The 20,384-nt window shown below is 34.7% G+C and overlaps 1 long non-coding RNA gene across 1 annotated transcript in view; it reads right to left on the bottom strand.

Moving 5' to 3' along the window:
* Positions 1–794: 794 nt before the first annotated feature.
* The window catches only part of LOC106125201 (uncharacterized), a 40,181-nt gene continuing 20,591 nt past the window's right edge, over positions 795–20,384 (bottom strand). Inside the window, exons 3-4 of the long non-coding RNA XR_001228253.1 lie at positions 1,522–1,690; positions 795–1,302 (exon numbers count right to left, since the gene is read on the bottom strand). This is a non-coding gene — a long non-coding RNA (uncharacterized LOC106125201). The remainder of the gene's footprint in view (positions 1,303–1,521; positions 1,691–20,384) is intronic.

Genomic DNA, 20,384 nt, shown 5'->3' with positions numbered 1-20,384 from the left:
TTTGCAATAAAATTTTATGTTTATTGCATTTAATATATTTTAGAACACATTAAACTATAAATCTACATTTAATTATGTGAAAATACACAAAAACCCCTTTTATTAATAATTTAAATAGAATTTTATTGCCTCTAACAAATTTTACAATAAGACATCATAATGTATATGGAGACAAAATTAAATTATTACTATTATTTAACTTAAAACTCGAAGATATATTATATATTGTTGGAATAAAATATATAATTTTATTTACACTATGAGTAATGTATTATTATTACTGACAGTTACGATTTAAAGGTTTTATACATAATGTATATTTATATAATATTAGTATGCATACTAACTTAAACCGATTACAAGTGCGCGTGTTAAATTTATTATAGTCAAGTGCAACATACTAAGTAGTGCCACGTAACTTAAATATAACTTGGACGTTGTTTATGGTTACGCCGAATGAAGACGTACTTTAGCTAGCGCACAGTAACGATTTTTTTTTAATATATTTTAGTGTAAATGAATATAACAATTTCGGGCACTAATTGTGCGTTTCCCTATCGTGTTACGATGTTCTTAAAAGGACCAATAAAATTTATCAAAAAATGTCAACCATTATGATTTTAATTTACCTTATAGTCCTACTCATGTTTATTTGGTTGTTAATCTATAAACAAAAAGTATTATTGTTTCGCACAACTATTCAAAACCAAATAATGACCAGTTACTTAACAGATTAATTGTTCCTGTCGTCTCCGTTATAATTCTATTAAATACTAGCTTTTGAACGGGAATCCGTCGATGCGTATTCAAAAAAATCAGGCAACGTGATAAAGAACATTCTTAAGTCCGTCTCTCTGTCCACACAGCCGTTCTTGAGATATACATTATGTAAAACTATCACGACTTTCTTTATATTCATAAACATTGCATTCACTGTTTAATCCTTTTAAAAAAGTATACTAGGAAACCAAAGCGAGGCCCTACGTCTAGCAGCAGTGGACCATCACAAGTTTATTTGCAGCATTTTAGATATATCTTGAATTGTCCAGAAAGATTAAAATATGAAAATATATTGTGACGCATTTCATTCTGTATATTACAAGCGGTCTCAAAAACATTGTTCGTCGTGAGGATTTCTTTCTGTATCGATTGTTGGTAGCGGACTGCTTTGTATGCGAGCCGCGAGCCGCGGGCGCGCCGCTCCGCAGGTTGCTCTATTTGGCCGCGCCATCTACAGCGGCCGGACGTCTGCCGACGACGTGACGACCGCGTGACGCATCCCGTCACTCAGAACTTCACTATCTGTTAAAATATTTTTTATTTATATTTAAATTAGTTTTGTAAGTTCTTAAGTACATTAAGTGGAGCCACAATTATATAGTCTTTTTTATTTTTTTTCGCGCTTTATCACAATCATAAAAAAACAGTAAATCTTATACTTTGAAGAAAATACTAACACCGGCAAATACTGACTATTATATGGACAAAGTTTTAACAAATTAACGTAATTTTCAAACTTACATTCTAAGGAAATATTTAAGAGAAAGTTAAAATTAAGAAAGTAGAGTAAACTGTTCGGCCACACGTTGCAAACAGGAGGAAAGCATTTTCCTGACACGGTTCGGAGGCAAGGTCGACGGCCGCCACGGTCGAGGCCCCGCTGAACAAAGATGGCCGCCACACAATATACCTGAAAATAATTACTATATTATTTATATATTTTAATTTTTAAGGCGCTGTAGGGAAGTAAATCTTCATCTCAACACCAAATTAACACAAAACCCAAATATCTTAGAATAATCGTTTTTTATTTTCATTACAATTTAAAAATACTCTACAGTGTGTTCAAACATTAAACGCATCAACCGGTAAATGCCACCCATATCGGAAATATTTCCAACAAAATGCATTCCGATATCGGCTTAATCTTAATTAAAATAGAATGTTATACAAATCGGCCGCATAAAATAATATTGCGACAAACAGATCGGTGACATTTTGTTAATAAAGCCTCCACTCGATACAGCGTTAATGGTAAACGTGACAATACAAGTGTGAACACATCACAAACATCCATCACGGTCACTTATCACGCGTGACTCGATACAAGTGTATCAAATCTTCATGCATTTCCGAAACACACAAACATATTGTTATCTCTGTTTATTCCAGAGAAATTGAAAAGGACGACAATATGTTCTTCGAAGTAATTCGGCAGTTGATACAGTTACTTATTAAAAGTTTTATGAAAAGTACCAGGATACCATAAGATGTATGATGGTATTGTAGTACTATGTGTAGTAGTGGTATTGTAGTGTATACCAGGTGTGAATGAAATGAGAACTGCTATCTGTCCGCCTACGATTAACATAATACACAAGCATTACTTCGGCGCCTTCACATGCGCGGAATATTCAATGGGAGAATCCTGACACTGCCCATTCACACGTGCAAATATCCCAAAGTTGCGTAAAATTATATAGAAAAATATACTTTATTCCAAATTGCAAATTAGGTACGGGATAGAAATTGATATTATTAAAAAAATGTGTCTCAAAAGGAGTTTACAGTTGGAATATATATGAAAAAGGAGTTCAAAAATTAAAAGCATAAAAAACAACTGAATTTAGTTACGTTACTTATGTTACTAAGCGTGGGTTTCTGACACTATTTGACTTTGAGAAAACAATATGTTTTAAACGGAGATTGTAAACTTAGAAACCCACGGTAATAATATCTAATTTTCTTAGATTATAGTTAATAAAATGCTAAGATAATATGCCAAGCTGAGAACTCTACCTTTAACTCTTATCAAGTTAAAATGATCCGAATCTATATTTAGATAATATTAAAATAAAGAAACATACGAAATAATGCAAACAAGCGCCTTAAATTTCCTTTATTATTGTACCGCGACTCTGTAACACACATTGCGAGGATTTGCATAACGAGATTGAAACATCAATACGTAAGTGCGTCCTAAAATAAGTTTAAGCCTAATGACTTAATTGAATAATACAATTTGCATATTACATTGAAATGCGCCAACCCGCTGACAGGGAAGCGGCCTTGAGCTGACTGATACTGTCTAATGGGACAGCTCCACTTTGAGTGTAATAAAAAAAAACTTGTTTGTACAAACATTAATCACGTACCAAGCCTACAACTATTACAATTTGAAGCTAAGGATTTATTTCCTTCTCTTTACTAAATGCCTTAAATACAATATAAAGCTTTGTCTTTACCCAGGGACGTAGTTAAATAGTTAACACAGATAATAATGTAGGTATAATTGTATGCGAATTTCACGCAGTGGAAGCCCACCATTATGTTCCAGTAGAAATCCTACCTGTTCATTAGAATTATGAAAATACATTTTACTATCCCACTAATGTTATGTTTGGATGGATGGATGTATGTTTGTAGGTATCTGTAGAATGGCTGCATGGATCACGCTATAATTCGGCATAGATGTAGAACATAGTCTGACGAATACTTTTGTTTTTTAAACTCCACGCGAATGGAGTCGCGGACAACAGCTAGTAGATAATAAAATTTAATGCCAAAAAAGCGACTCGATAACTTTTAAAGATGTTTAATCAATTAATAATGTCAAGGAAGGAGCGTAAATCTAAAATATTATTAGCATACATCTGCGTGACCTTTTCTTGACTTAAAACAGTAATATATTACTAACATAATATTGTTTTATAACTGAACGAAATCAATATTATTCTTAAATGATATAACTAATGTTATTTTTATTAAAAAAAAGATAGGGGCTTATTTGCTGTCGATTTCAAACTATTTTGTAAGTAATTGCTTACTTCATTTACATTTCCAAACATGAAAAATTGTAACAATACTTTTATTTGAAGCGTAATGGTTAAGGGTACGGATTTGCGATCACGAGGTCGGAGGTTCGAATCTGGCCATTCGACTATTGTCGTAAACCATATCTTATCACAAGCCTTATAGAAATATTAGTAAATTTCCAAACAAATCTGCTAATATTTTAACAATAATTTTTTTTATGACTTACCGTGACTTACTGAAACCAAAATATCTGTATAAAACATAGCGTCATCCTTGTTGACAATTTTAAACTTAGATTTTGAACTCAGAAACTCACGGTTAGCCTCAATTAGGTAATTAAAGAAACTTAATAAAATTTCTAAGTTGTCTAAACTGCAGTATTATACTGATTTCTAAATACTAAAACACTCAAAAGCAAGCCTTGTTTTTGGCATTTAATATCTTATTTCAGCAGCTTTAAGAGCTTTTTAAAATGATAACAAACTTCCTTATAAATGAATCACTTTATTAAAACGAATAAATAGCGATGTGTATGTACTAAAATTATATGATACTGGTTTTTATAGATATTTATAGAGCAGTCTGGTTTATCAGTAGGGGCACTCGTTCGGTCTCAAGTTCGACATCTAGACCACTTGGTGGAGGTCGTCTACCCTGTGATACACCTGTTATATACTTAACACAATCTAATATCTGTCAATTTATTAGAAAAGTTGCAAGTGTTACATTAGTTTTATATAAAATACTGGCGAATAAGGCGGCCATGTTTAATTTAAGAATACTGACCACGTATACATATAGTTGCTATTCTATTATATTAGACTGTATAAGAACTATTCTGAGAAGTTTGTTAGATCAGTCCTTTAGTGTTGATTGCTCATATTAAATCTATATTTAGGGCCGCCCTTAGTGACCGGTAAATGGCATTAATAATAGCAGTCAATATGGACAAAACTACCATAAAAATTACTAAACAATCATCATTGTCACGCTTTATCTGCCCACTGCTGGGCATAGGCATTTCCCAATGCCTTCCACAGTACGTGCTCTTCCGCCTTCCGCATGCAAAGACTTCTCACCATGCGCACTAAGTCGTTGGTCCACCTGCATAGAGGACGCCCTACGCTCCAGGTCCCGTGGCCAAACTATCGTACACAATTAATTTTTTTTAGCATTAAATTCTAATTCGACTTTCCTATCTTCTTCTAGTGTCTCCTCAGTCTTGAAGGTTCGCCGCTATCTTGGAATATTTGGTTCTGTCAAGTGCAAGGCGAAACAGTTCCTCCGCTGACTAATATTACGCAGCTATGACTTTTCTATACTACTTTCTTATTAAATTAAAGTATTGCAATGAAATTCTTTTACTTTTTATTTGATTTATTTTCATGCCATGTCAAAATTAATCAATGCCAATCAATAACGCTGCACTGCACATACATTTTGTGTAAATAATTAAACATTATTTTTTAAAACCAGTTTGCAATGTGCAAGATAAATATCTCGTTTTGCATTTCACATAATTCGAAAGTCGCGATTTCTATTTCCTTACAGTTGACACTTTTAAACTTTTTTGTTTCCTTTAAACCTACATACGTAATTATAATTACTATCTCAAAAATTTCCGGTACAGTCGACTTCAAATGTATATCCAAATATTACAGACAAGTCACAATGATTAATTTAATCTTTATTATATTTATTTCAAATTTAAGTCTATTAAGAAAAATATTAGAAGCTCAAAAATTTATTCATAATTTTTTCGCAGAATTTATATATAAGATGAGTAAAAAGTTAATTATCATCGCTTGGTTATCATAATTTTACTTAGTAACAATTTCTGAAAAAAAAAACAGAATCAAAATAAAAATAAAATTAAGAAAAAACAAGTCCCATTAATATATACATTATAATAAAGCGCTTAAGACTTTTGTCGTTGACTGTACATTACGCTCGATGCATAGCGAGCTGAGTCTAGCAACATTTAGGTGCAAACAGGATGCATAAGTGTGCCGTCGGTCGTCGGGCGGCAGCGTTGGCAGTGGAGATATCACAATCACCCGCATAAGCACTTACTGATATTTTCCGCAACCACACGAGTTGCCGGCCTGAAAACATTACACCCTTTTTCCACCAAACGACATGCCACTCCACTACGGTTCGAGACTGTACTACGATACTGGCCTCATCAAATGTTATATAGTGGTACGACTAGACGTTATTGAGAAATATATACACGTGAAACGTAAAGAATAAAAAATAAAATAAAAAATTAAATATATCACAATCACAATAGCCTAATCAGACTAAATCTAGGCAGTCCGGATGAAACTTCCAACAGCGTGAATAAATGACTTCATTCGGAAGCTATGAACGCCCACAACTATATTTATTATTATAATAACTTAATTTAAATATACTTCTGATTCAATATACAAGCTTTAGAGAACATCATCGAAAATCGGTGACACAAAACAACAAACCTTACCTCTTAAGAGTTTTAATTAAGATATATTATTAATGTCATTAAAGATACTATCCTCGATTCATTTCATTGCATGAGTTTATTTACTATGACATGGCCAACGAGTTTAAATAACAGGTCGACAAAAGACTTAAAAACATCTGAAGATGTTCTGAGTCGTAAAACCTTATCGTTGCATTAATATCCAATGACCCATTAAGACTTTTGTAACATTAATATTTGCGAAAACGAATAACAGATAGACCGTGAGTGATGCTGCATAAATCACGATTGAATTTCTGCTTGAAAAATTAAGGAACGAAACGATACCGGTTCTAGATTGTCACTATAAATTTAAATATTGATAGCGTTGTGAACTTTTGGCTACATTCGGCTAACGAGCGGGCGCACTAAGAAAGCAATATCAGTATATCACGCTCATCCGCGTTTCGGACACAGCATTCAATGAAAATTTTAAAATGTTCACAGCGACACACATTGAGTGGCTATCGTATATAAATTTTTTCTTTAATATTACAATCAAAGAAAAAATTAAAACCGACGTAGAAACTCTATAATAATAAGCTATAAGAGTATAAAGGTTTTTTGACCTGTGTACGTAAGTATAATTATTATAATTAAGTGAAAAAAATTAACACTTACAAGTATTATTTAAACTAGTAACAGACCGAATTAAAATTTGGAAGATTCTTGTTTATGTTTCATAGTATTAAGTACGATAAAGTAATGTGAAAGCAAATTAGTAAGCAATAAAAATAGTTCAATTTGCATATTATGTTAACCAACTATGAATTGTTATCAAAGCGAAAATACGAAGCTTCAATTCTTTCTAAATCGAAATCTAATGAATATACAGAACGAAATGTAGGTACATAAAATATAGTTGTTTGCGGTCACGAACACAATGAAGCGGATCGTTCCGTCCCAGTAGGCGCAGCCATTTTTTCGTGTTGGGCGGTGCTGCGGTTACCGTTCCAGCTCCTCGCAACAAATTCTGCATTAGCGTTTTTGCCGCGAGGCCGCCACGCTAGCGCTAGCGCTCGCGGGCCCGAGGCGCGGGATGGCGGCTCCACGCATCGCGCTAGTCCATAAAAACGTGTTCCACTCATTATGAAACACGAAACTATGATATTTCAAGTCGCCTTGCCGTTCGTACGACAAACGGCCTTAGTGTTGCGCAGTCGACGCGGAGACTAATAAATTTACGCTTTACTGTTATCTATAAACAACCTTCAGCTAGAAGCCGGACCGGTATCGAGGCGAAACTATTCTAATAAAAAACCAAAACCAGTCCAAATTAGAGATAAGATGGTGGAAAATGTTCGAGAAATTAAAGAAACACGCGGCGAACGAGCGCGCGTAGGTGTGTCGGCAGACGAGTCGGGTGCCTTATGTGGAGCACGGCCACAATGGACGGCCGACGGTGCGCAGGCCGCTTCCACTTGATATATCGAACCCATTTCTAAGTAATCACCTGTCACTGTATCATTATGAATCACTCGATGAGCCTTTATCAATTTACAAAGCTAACCTTTCGTGTTCTTCTATTAAAATGATTCATATTCATAATCAACATGAAGTTAAGACGCAGCTTCTTCGAAGTTAATGTAATCAAGTGGTCAAGTATTCTTAGTCAGGTAGGAAATTGATTAGGAATATTTTTGGAGGTTCAATATAATTTCTTGGCGCGTGATATGTACAATTTGTTGGTAAAATTTACTTATGTTACATTCAGAGTGATGGAAAATTTAATCAAGTGATCCGGCAACTGAGCTCATGCGCTCTGAGATATTTTTTATCTTTACCCGTCTATGATAAAACCTTTTGGGTACAAGCAACCCAAGGAAAGTACAAAACTTTCCATAGAACTGTTATTATTTCTATATACATATTTCTAATGTCACAACAATCATCAAAACTCCGTACACACTCATTGTATCAGGCTTCCAAAAGCATATCCATGGACCAACGATCAAAATCGCGGTAGTATCCTGGATATGGGTAACACAGGGCGTATCATCGCTGCGATCTTTGGATGAGCCCCATGCCCATCTGTGGGCGTCATATGACTGAAGATAGAGAGGAAAAGAGAAAGAGAGAAGCATATTCAAATCCTTGGTCTTGAAAACCTAACTAGTACGTGTCAATGGAATGCAAAAGAATTTATTAAATGACGATAACACTATGAGCGTTGTTATCAAACTAATTAACCGAACACCGAAGACTATTGTTTATTCAAGAGCTATTAGCGGCAAGTAAAATAATAATTGTGATGATCACGGCATTAGCTTCCCACCGATACTGGCACATTATCGGCCTTCGCTACTGCGATCTTGCTATTAAAGACAAGCCTAATGCCCCACCCTGCTAGTTGCATATCTGCTATAAACAAAAGTTGGAAAGAAAACTAGTTCAGTTAGTTACACGGGACTTATGTATAGTCCAAACGATTTATGTATCCTTAATAAGCAATCGATAATTTTATAATAGTTGGTTGCCAATTTAGTTTAAAGTTCGATGCGATACGATGATGATGATGAATGTTCAAATTCATTATCTCCGTGAAAACATATTGTTGGCATACGGTAAAATAGGCTTACTGCTTGTTTACCATCATCATCATCATCATCATCAGCTCACTATACATCCCCGCCGAGGGGCTCAGAGCCTACCCTAAGTTAAGGGTGATTAGGTCATAGTCAACCACACTGGCCCAGTGCGAGTTGACTTCACTCATATATTTGAATTTCTTCCCAGATATATGCAGGTTGTATCACGATGTTTTCTTTCGCCGTAAGAACATCGGATAAATGTACATATGTAAATCGGAAATCGAAAAACACATTGGTACATGGCGGGATTCGAACCCGGGACCTGGAGATTGCAAGTCAAGTGCTTGAACTGATCCAACGACGCTCATTACCATGCTTTAAAGCAAATATCATCTTCCTCTGTGTATTTAAAAATAAGTGTGCTCTGATTTAATTAGTTCTCATAAAAACAAAACATATGGCCTACTATTTCCTACGTAGTGTTTAAAAAGGTTTCAATTATTCGCATGATATGGTACTTTTTAGTCTTTAAGACTCAAATCGGTATTTACTAAAAGTTCAACAGACGGAACTTAAACGTAAATTGAGATTATAAGGAATTTGTATAGAAGTTTTCATATCAAATAATATGACATGTCAATCAATTTTTAAGCATTTTCGGAGTATTTATCTTTCTGAAGTTGTCAATGTCTCGTAATGACCTGTGTAAAACTCTGATAGCGTTAACTGACCCAATAAAAGACCACCGCCCAAGATTTTCTTGTTATATAAGAAACAGAAAATTTTCCACTATATCTTATCGATGTTCAATATAAATATTAATTATGTAAACGATACTATTCAAAATCAACTTATTATAAAAATGTAATGATTTGATTTTATATTACACTAGCTGTCGCCCGCGACTCTGTACGCCCTAATGAAAAAAAAACTTAATAAGTAGCCTAAGTGTTCTTCCAGGTTATTTTCTAGACCTATGCTTAATTTCAACGAGATCCAATGTTTCAGACACATATTGAACAAACATCCATTCATCTCGACATTCGCATTTATAGTATTAGTTAAGATTAATTCTTTGATAACTTTTCGTTGCAATTATGTTTCTTAGAATATTACAACGCTGTTATTTCGCCTGAAATTGTTAGATCAACAAATAAATAATTCAAATAGATAATTTCCGATACAGCAAGCACCCTGAGAGGAAAATCTAGCGATATGATAATAAATCGAGCTTGTAGGCAATCGCACCTGACTGCGATTGGGTAAATTCATAGTTTATGAGGGCATAGAGTGAGGGGGTCGTAAAACATATTCGCATTACGCATCCCATGTGGCTCGTAAGCGTGCGCCTCGACAACTCAATATTTGATGCGGCTGCAAATCGATGCACGGGAAATAACCTTTAATCTGTATTTACGAGCGACACCCATCATACTTCTTCCTTGCTACCAACATATCGTTTTTGTCTTTGACAGCAACGGAAAAACGTAAAGCCAGAAGTACTTTTGTAATTGCAATAGTCAACAATGATTGCTACTAATTCTATTACTATGATGGTGTAGGCTTCAATGTCAATATTTTTACTCCAAACTTAGTTATATGATTGGAAATGTTTGTGCAGAGTGGTAATTAAAATATTTCTTTAATTTTGATTTGATATGTTGTGAATGGCATCTCTTCGCTTTCCAGCTCGGTGGTCAAGCGGCTTAACGGTACCATAAGTAAAGTTTCACGTAAGATTTACCGCGGAACGGCTCGGACGTCTCGTAAATCACTCGTATTAACGATATGGTGGCAATTAAGAACGTAACTTATCAGTTTTCGGTCACAATCGTTAAATTCCTGCATTTCATTTCGAGAGATAGAAACTTTGAAAGTCCGTTCTCTTGTTAATACTATTTAGTCTCATCCGGACTTTCATTCTAATGGCTTTTTTATAATCATACGAAAGCCAAATAAACATTTTGTAGATAATATGGAATATTATAAATAATTATAAGATTGTTTTTACTACTTTCACTAGTGACATTTGTGGCAACAATTTTGTAACATTTAAACTTGAACATATTCAAGGTTGAAAGAAAAATCATACTGTAGCTGACAGTGATTGTTTTAATTTGGTATTTATGAATATTACATATACTGACAAAGCGCGGGAAATACAACAGATTAAGTCCTGAACCTAGTAATTGTTGGTAGGTAGCGATTAAGAAATCTTTAACTATCCGAATTACCTAATAAACAAACTAATAAAGCTCTGACAAGTTTAACACGAAAGGTGCAAAATTGTACGCAGCGATGTAATGAAGCAAAGAAACTGGTTATTTAAATTAAACATTAATTAAAACATGTAAATTGCACACGAGTCTATAAAAGGCGTTCGCTATGCATACTGAACGCGAAACAAGCCCCCCTGTTTAACTGAAAAGAAGTTTGCGAATATTTGTAAAGTCCCGCATCGGTCAACCGTGTCATATTAACTAGTAGCTTTGCCCGCGACTTTGCGTAAAATACTGCCTTCTTAATTATTTACCCACTTTCTTTCACTTAAACTTATACAACTCTTAACTACAATGGATTTATGGAACCGTTAGTTCTATATTTATGTCAAAACTTTTAATATACCATGTTTTAAATTGCAACCTAACTTGGCCTAATTAAGTAACTAAACTTAAGTTAAATATTACTAATATTGTAAATGCAAAAGTTTAGATGGATCGATAGATGGGTGAATGGATGTTTTTACAACGTATCCCGAAAACGACTCAACAGATCCCGATGAAATTTGACGCAAATGTAGATTATAGTCTGCAAGAACACATAGGCTCCTAATTAAGTTTTTTTTAATTCTGCGCAGACGGAGCCGCGGGCGACAGCTAGTAACGTAATAAACATAACTGTTGCATACAGAATTGGAAGGTACATGAGGAATCTCTCACTACGCTCAGGGGATATGCATTCCTAATGAGTAGGAAATATCTTCACTAATAATTACTCAACTCGTCCGTCCGTGCGTCCGGGATTGATTTAACACCTGACGGGATTACGTACTTTTATGGTTATTTGACGTTAGAATCTGTTTTAATATTATAATTAACCTATAGTTTTCACCTATATTACTATCGAGTTAATTAGTATGGTAATTTTATAACACACTATTATCAGTAATTTATAAAAGCTTTGATTAGCTTCCGTGCTTGACTTTTGTAAATTATTATTTTTTTAATAAAACATTAGCAGTTTTTTTGTGAATTTACTAATATTTCTTGTACCATTCCAACTAAGCTTTTATGTTAGGTTTATGCTAGGATATGGTTTACGACAATAGTCGCATGGCAGGATTCGAACTCTCGATCGTAACCTTAACCGTTAGGCTATTGGCGCGTCAATTGTAAAAAGTACTCATTCCGCTGACGAGACCTAAAGAGGCCTAGAAAAGAAAAGACCTACATCTTGGCTTCCGTTAGTGAGTCGACTATTTGTGCAACATCTAGGGTTCGACGCATTGAGCCAGCTGGAGAGTTCATTAGAACGGAAAAATTAATACGATTATAGGCGAACATCATCGGATAAGTCAAAGACAACGCAAAATAAAATGAACAAGAAATATTTCAATTTATTAGCTTTGATTGCAAGATTAGTTTAATAACTATTGAAATTATTATTATTTACGTAATAATTAATTAAATAATCAAGTATATTAACAGATGTCAACAGCCGGTTGTATTTCATAGAGGAAGCAGCGGGCGAGTGTAAATTCATTAGGGCTGCAGCGCAATGAGACCGTCGTAAATTGTTCTTAACATCAGATTCCGAATTGCCAGTGCGCCGGACCTGTTATAACTTTTTTATATTTCACTTTCCGCTTTTTTTAAGTTCTACAGTGCATAGAGCTAATAATATACAAGAGGCGACAAAAAACTCTGAATTAAATACTTACTATTTATAATCAAAATAATATTTATATTTATTTTTTTCACTTCACTTTTGGGGTAACACGGTCCCACTAGTGTTGCGAATGTCCATACATTGATGACCAACATGGTGTTCCCGCCGCTCGTTTGTCCACTTCTCTTATAAAAAAACAAGCTGTAAATATGCTGTGAATATTAGTATCTTATAAGATAACAAAGATATGTTACTTGTGACGTCATTTTAAGTTACTCCACTTAGTTACTAATATGAGCGTTTTAATTGTTTATAGCCTAGTTTGTTGTAATTGATTTTATTTGGTAAGATAGATGTTATAATTCATAACACAACAAAAACTAAGAATCACGTGACGCGCCGCGGACGCGCACTAGTTTAGAAGAAACAATAATTTATGACATTCGTAATAATTTTAAATTACAAACTTTTCTACAAGGTAACTTTCACGTAATTATAAAGGGTTATCAAACTTTGTTAAATTTTAATTTTTTCTTCAATTCTCTAAAATCTTGAATCGCTAAAAATTACGCATTTTTAATTAATCACACACACACACACACACAGACACACACACGCATAAGCACTAATTTGCTAACTATGTATGTAAAGGAAAGGCGCCGGTGTCTGTCACACAGTTCATACTATGACAGACTCCAACGCTCAGCCTGTTTGTTTAATTGTATAAGTTTATCATTATAATAATAAATAAATAAATAAAAATTAAATGTTATATATTGTTTACATTTGTAAATTTAAAAAAAGAAAATAAAAATACACTCTAAGTAACGTTACTAGAAACAAAAACTGTTGCCACTTAATTTTTTTTTATTTTTAATAAGAAGCATGTCTTGTACATTTTTAACTCTACAAACTAAACCCTTTACCGAGTTCCGCGCCAATAATGAAATCTGGGGTGTGAAATAAAAAGAAAAAACGTTCTCTTAATTAAATTTTCTTTTGGGGAAGTTTAATCAAATAAAAGCTAAGCACATCCGACGCCGGTCACAGTGTTTGCTCCGACGTGCGAGCCTACGTAATTACCAAATCAATACTAACACGCACATATCCTGAATACATCTCTATAAGCTTGGTTTCCACTGACAAAACACGAGAACAAAAACTCTTGTTCGTCTAACTATATTTAAAAAAATACAATGAACGTATAAAACAAAAATATGTTTGTTACAGATAACTTTGTAGTGGAAACGCACTTTAAGGCTTACTGCTTTTATGTTGAAGGCTTGTTTATACAGAAACAAAGGTAAAAGTCATACGTAATACCACAAAAACAGTCATTAATCTTGTAATAATGTAAAGAAATACTGACAAAATAAGTTTGTGGAAATTTAAGTTAACACATTGATTACTTTATTTGTACATAACTTTGTTTTCTTTTTTTATCTGTATTCATTACAAATCGCATGTCATTTCGTTAACCCAGCAATGTATTTACGTCGTTACATTATCATGTAAAATCAGTCAAAGTGGTAGTGTCACAACACATCCTTCCCCTCTTGACTTTTCTGTGTCAAATGTCACACGAGTGTCGCGACTTTCTGTCAGATTGCCCCCACCATATTGACGCGATTGATTGTTATATCTTTGCTGACCTCGACCTAATATCGTCCAATCAAACTAATAAATCCTCTCACAAACATCAACGAGGTCAGATCGTAAATGTTAAAGATGTTAAGGTGAAGAAGTTTTAAGTTATCACAAAATGTATAGACTATATATTAATGACTAGCTATCGCCCATGACTCCTTCCGCGCGGAATTAAAAAAAACATAATTAGTTGCCTATATGTTCTTCCAGACTATGTTCTATATGTATGCTAATTTTCATCAAGATCCGTTCAGCTGTTCTGGAGATACCTTCAAACATACATCCATCTATCCATCTAAACTTTCGTATTCTTATATTAGTAAGATATAACATTGGATAGGAATATTATATTCTAGGAAGTTTAAACCTTCCGTAGATAAACTTTCAAAACTAATTGCGGACAAGCATTGTCTATTCCGAAATTAAATTCAAACGAGGCACATATAAATAGGCGACTACATAAGTGAAGATGAACTGATAGACGAGGAAATGCAACGTCGGGGGCAATATTTAAATAAACACTTAGCAACAATAAACCGCGATAAGTGCCGCTCCCGCGCAAACCCCGACGTTTAGATATCGCATCGTACAGATTGCAAAAAAGGACAAAACTTTAAATTTATATTACCAAACATAATAATAATTCTTCAATACTGTAGTTACGATAGATTTCATTTAAATTTTATTTCATAATGACTTAAAATATTATTGGAACATACTGTATACAGTTCACTAAAATATTTTTCAAAAATAGTAGAAAAGACTTATAAGGTTCTTAAGATTGCAAGTTTTTAATAATCGAATTAATTAACTCGGTCTGATTAATTAATTTTTAATCTGGAATGAAAGAATCGCGGATACTAACATTTCAAATCCAACGAGTTTCATCTAAATGATAAACTCGAAGAACATTCAGATATCTGAGAGATACCTAAGAATGAACTGTTTGCCATTTTTCGAAATGCCTCGCCGACTAGATTCCTTCCGCGATCCACGCATACATAGGGTGTTCCTATAATACAAGCGGTTTAATCAGTGCACATGATTTAATAGACAATAATTTTTGTACTTTTATCAATAAACTAAATATAATTATTTGGGTAAAAAATTAAAACGATTGAGCGCTTTTTATCAATTACTACAATTAACTCAGATATGATCTGTAGATATTTAAACGTACAAAAAGCAAAAATTATTTTGTACGATGATAATGTATGGCCAAAAAAAGTCTTTCTGACCTAAATTAACGACAATCAGCAATGGTTCCATCTAATTTCGATCATTCTATATATGTATGTTGTTAATTAACCATTCGCCGCTACCACTAGGAACGCAATGTGGTGCGCGCACTGATTGCAATAATTACAAAATATTTGTATAATTCCAACACAAATAGCTATAACCGATGAGGACCGTTACGTCACGCTACAGTTACTTTCGGATCTTTGTTAAAATGCCTGTGAAATTCACCGGCGGCTGCGCCTGCTGACCGTACCGCGAACCTTGCGCCACGTATCATACTCTCATGAATAATGTATAACGCTCCAAATAATACACGATTACAAAGCAGAGGAAAATGCACTTTCTTTGTCTCGACGCTGTTTTTGTTGTGCGCTGGTCGCCGCCGAATTCGGGTAATGACCGGTGCGTACACACCACACTCGTTATTCAAACGGGCAACATCTTAATAGGAAGCGACACTTTAAAAATTAAACACGTGTGACGGCTAGGCGAGCTCGGCTACTCGCCACCGACCATCTCTCTTTCGATGCTTATCTTACCATTTTAATTTAGGAGTTATAAACCTCGGTCGATGTATTATCAGCTATCCCGAATTTAAATTGCGAAATTAGAAATGTACCGTACGTCGTTCGCTTTTAAACGTCTTTGCTTCTTCGTTTCGGGAAATTTAACGTCTTATAATTATATAACAATTGAATTTAGTTAGCTATCAAATTCTGTTATCGTTGGCATCTCTTTACGGTAACGCTTCTACTACTTTGAGAATATTATTTTTGATTCAAATACACCAAACTCAGTTCATGATAGTTTACAATTTTAAAAAAGTTATAGCATCTTTCCATGGATTAGAATACAAATGTAACATCAAAATCTAGTTAATAAATAGTTAAAATTTACAACACGTATTGAAACCGATATCGTTAGAGCAGCTGATATAAAAGTACCAAGTGATAAACTTGAAGGCGATACGAATGCAGTTCTCAATCAAGTTCCAGTTTCCGAGTCAGGTTTAGATGAACTTTGATATAACCAGATAGCAACGACTTACAACTTGTTAATTAATTCTATTAGCGTGTAGCGCCATATGCATCTGCGACTCATTACTGAAAATACGCAACAGAATTCTATTACTTAATGCAGACACTTCTAATTAATTTAATTAATATTTGAATTTAATTGCAGATCTGATTGGTTTAGGAAAATATTTAAGCTAATTGCTTAATCAATCGCACCATGGCATATCATCACAAGACAAGACATGTCAATAACACATACTGGTCAAACTCCAGTCTTGAGATGTAGCAGTTCATTGTTGTCAGTACTAAAAATGTCTAGTATTACTCGTCTATCGTTTATAGCCTTATAGAGATATCGTCGGAGGGAACAAGAAGGGTTACGCATGCAAGTAAACAACACTAGCCCGTCAGGTCGCTGGGCTTGCGCATCGTTTTTAGAAATCGTCCGTGGGGCTGATAATAGCGGTAATTATAGTAGTATCTGTTAATTGCACAATTATCGAGCGGTGTTCAACGGAGGCTGAACAACCACGGTATTCCAACAGCCTACAAACATCAGCGTAATCAATTTACTTACTACATATTTTGTTCAATAACAAATATTTTTATTGTATTTACTACTTAACTATAGTTTTATATAATGCTTGTATATCGCGAAGTTATTTTATTTGAGCACAAAATGTAAAAATATATATGAATAAAAATAATACATAATTATTTTTAACTTCAATTAATATTCACAGTTCACTTGTCATAATGTTTGCTCGTAACAATAAGTGTTAATTTAAATTAAAATTAAAACTGGGTGTACTTTGTTAAATACACTGTGACACGACCAAATCGCGCTTGCGATTGCGTGAGTGAAGACTAGGGCGCAGTAGACGCGTAGGCCTCGAGCACCACGCCTTTGTGACAGGATTCCTAGAAGTGGACTTTTTAGAACAATACAGTTCTTTCCATGATTATAAACCGTGGAATGTTATCGATCATTCTTTTATTCTTAATAAATACTTATTGAACACACATAAAGTAAAGTAAAAAAAATAAAATAAGTTTCATTTCAGTGACATTTGAAAACGGGAGCACTTGGAAGAGACACGCATTGTTTTTTATCGTAAATTGGAACATATCCTTTCAATAAAGTCAAGTAACGAGTTACATTGTAGGAGCATTGAATACTCTTGCCTTTCACAGGAGCGTCAGTTAGTAACAAACAATACGAGGTATGCACATCACGTCGCGGTGTCGCCGCGTGGTCGCCGCGTGTGCGGCCTCACGTGGCTGCGTTCGTGATCCTATTAACCGACTAACAATTTTTAGGTACTATATATACGTAAAATAACGTTAAAGGACGAGTATATTGGTAAATTTTTGAAGGATAGATCATCTGATAACTATATTATCTTAACTCAAGAAAAACTGTGAATATCTGACCTGCGTTAAGGTGGTTTGAAGGAAATTCAACGCGACATAATAATAATTTTATTTTATTATATACTATGCGGAAAAAGAAAATATTCAGTTTACATAAAAATAGTGTGTACCGAGCCTTATATAACATTAAAATAAAAGATCCAAAGCGAAAAGTATATTAATATTCACTTCATCTTGCAGTGAAGGAAGTTAAATAGCCGTGTATTTGTATTCATTATCCTCAGTCCTTTCTAACAGCTTACGTGTGAGCCGAATAGTTGAAGACGACGCGACCGCGGCTCTACAACGCAGCTCCATTGTTGCATCTCGTACGACAAAAAATTATTTTCATATAACTCTGTCTGATTGGTTTAAACCGAGAAAAAGCAGGCTTTTGTAGCCTCAGTTGAAATTATCTTGTTAAATACTTTAGTTGGAGAAGTCTTAATGAGAGCAAATTAGCGAGTCGTTGATTATTTTTCACTGTCTAATCATTGTTTACTAAAATCAAATTGCCTATATATAAAACCTATCGTCATCCCTCTCATTATCTTTAACAAAACAGAGATAACAATATATTTCTACAAGGATTTATGTCTCGTCATTTCTACTCAAACCATTAAAAGTAATTCCCTGTATGTACCATCTAGTAAAGTTAGGAAATGTGACTACACCCACAACAGTACACTGCAGAGTTTTGTCCGGGCGACGCATTGTGCGCCGGAGTGGCATTAGTCCACATTAGATACGCCACCGACGAAGCTATGCCACCGCTTTTGTAGCCCCCTACCTACTGTTTGTCCACCGCAGGTCACTTACACTGCACACAGGTATGGTACAATGTGAACAGTTTCATGAGGCGGATCAAACGAACTATTTCGATCTTGGATATTACTGTTGCACTCAAAAATGTCATAAGTATTAAAAAATAAGCTAAAAAAATATTGCCAAATAAAAGTTATAGAAATTTGTAGAATTAGGAATAATTATGTACCGCGCCTTTCTGTTTGATTGTCTTATTTTCCTGCAAACATAATGGAATCAGCATTAGACCTCTATTTTAGTTGTTGCTTTCTAAAACTATCAACTAAATAGTAAACTTTAATAAGGCGCGGACGGTATCCATTAATCTGAACTTATAAGCTGTAGTCGTTACTAATAAAAATACGTTCATCATAGGTCGCTTAATCCACGTTACCTCAACTAATAGTTGTACGTAACAAATTTAATCCGTATACGTTTCTAATATAAAAGTACGTAATCCTCTTCTAGCTAAATAGCTGCAGTTAATCAATGGTGAAGCTGAGCACCGAATCCCCCGCGCTCGATACGTATCGAATCAGAATGACGTCTCATTCGTCCGATTTATTACAACTACAGACTACGAACTTTTCTGACACACGACCGACCACATACAATGTAAAGTTCCAATGGAACCTTGGTTGAAAGTTGCAGTATGCAACAATATCGGTATGAAAATAAATTAATCTGTGACTCGTTTCTGGAATATAGTCGTACTGGTGTGTACGCGGGGTGACGCAACATTTTGCATGCTGTTCGATTCCCGCGGCGTCTATAAATCACGGCGTCCGACAAGCGGACAAAGCCGCGTAACGCGCCGTGTCTTTGTGGATTTTGAGCGATTTCGCTTTATAATCATTTTTCATTCCCGTTCCGCTTCTGCGGTCTGGTGAGCCGTCGCTTTACGCTCATCATGAGTTCCACTTAGTCCCTTCGGATTGCATACGATATTTTTCACAAACTTTCATTTTAATCTTTTTTCCTTTTGCAGCAATAGTCATAAACTTTTGTGAGATAAAGGTTGATGAAATAAATTCTAGTTACTTAGTTTTTATCAAATTACAATAATAATTTATTCGGGCGTGCTCGTTTGTTTTTCATAAATAAATACAACGATTATCTCGGATGAGTTTCTACGAAATATGATATAATCGCTCGCTTTCTTCGATAAAAAATCCGATAATTACATTATAGAATCGGGCGCGACCGGACGATAACAACTAAAACAATGCAATAGAAGCAATTGTATTCAGTAAAATGACCTGTCAAGGTAACTGAGCCGTGTGAAAATGGCAACCTTTTTAATTGGTCCTGCGAGTCGGATATGAACTGACGGCGCGGTGGCGTGCGGAGCCTTGACCAGCACCGCGCAAAAACTGCAAGCGCATACGAGCCTATCGCTACGAGTACCCACCGTGAGTCACGCAACATGTGTTGTACTGTCTACCCTTCTTTAACTATTGTTTACACATTCGATAATTGTATTACTACAAGCCCTAAGTTGTCGTTGGAATTTTTGGTACTACT

Source organism: Papilio xuthus, unplaced genomic scaffold (genome assembly GCF_000836235.2).
Source record: "Papilio xuthus unplaced genomic scaffold, Pxut_1.1 DF825928.1, whole genome shotgun sequence".
Taxonomy (NCBI): domain Eukaryota; kingdom Metazoa; phylum Arthropoda; class Insecta; order Lepidoptera; family Papilionidae; genus Papilio; species Papilio xuthus.
Note: the sequence above shows the minus strand (reverse complement) of the source record. Positions and strands in the feature narration are given on the sequence as shown.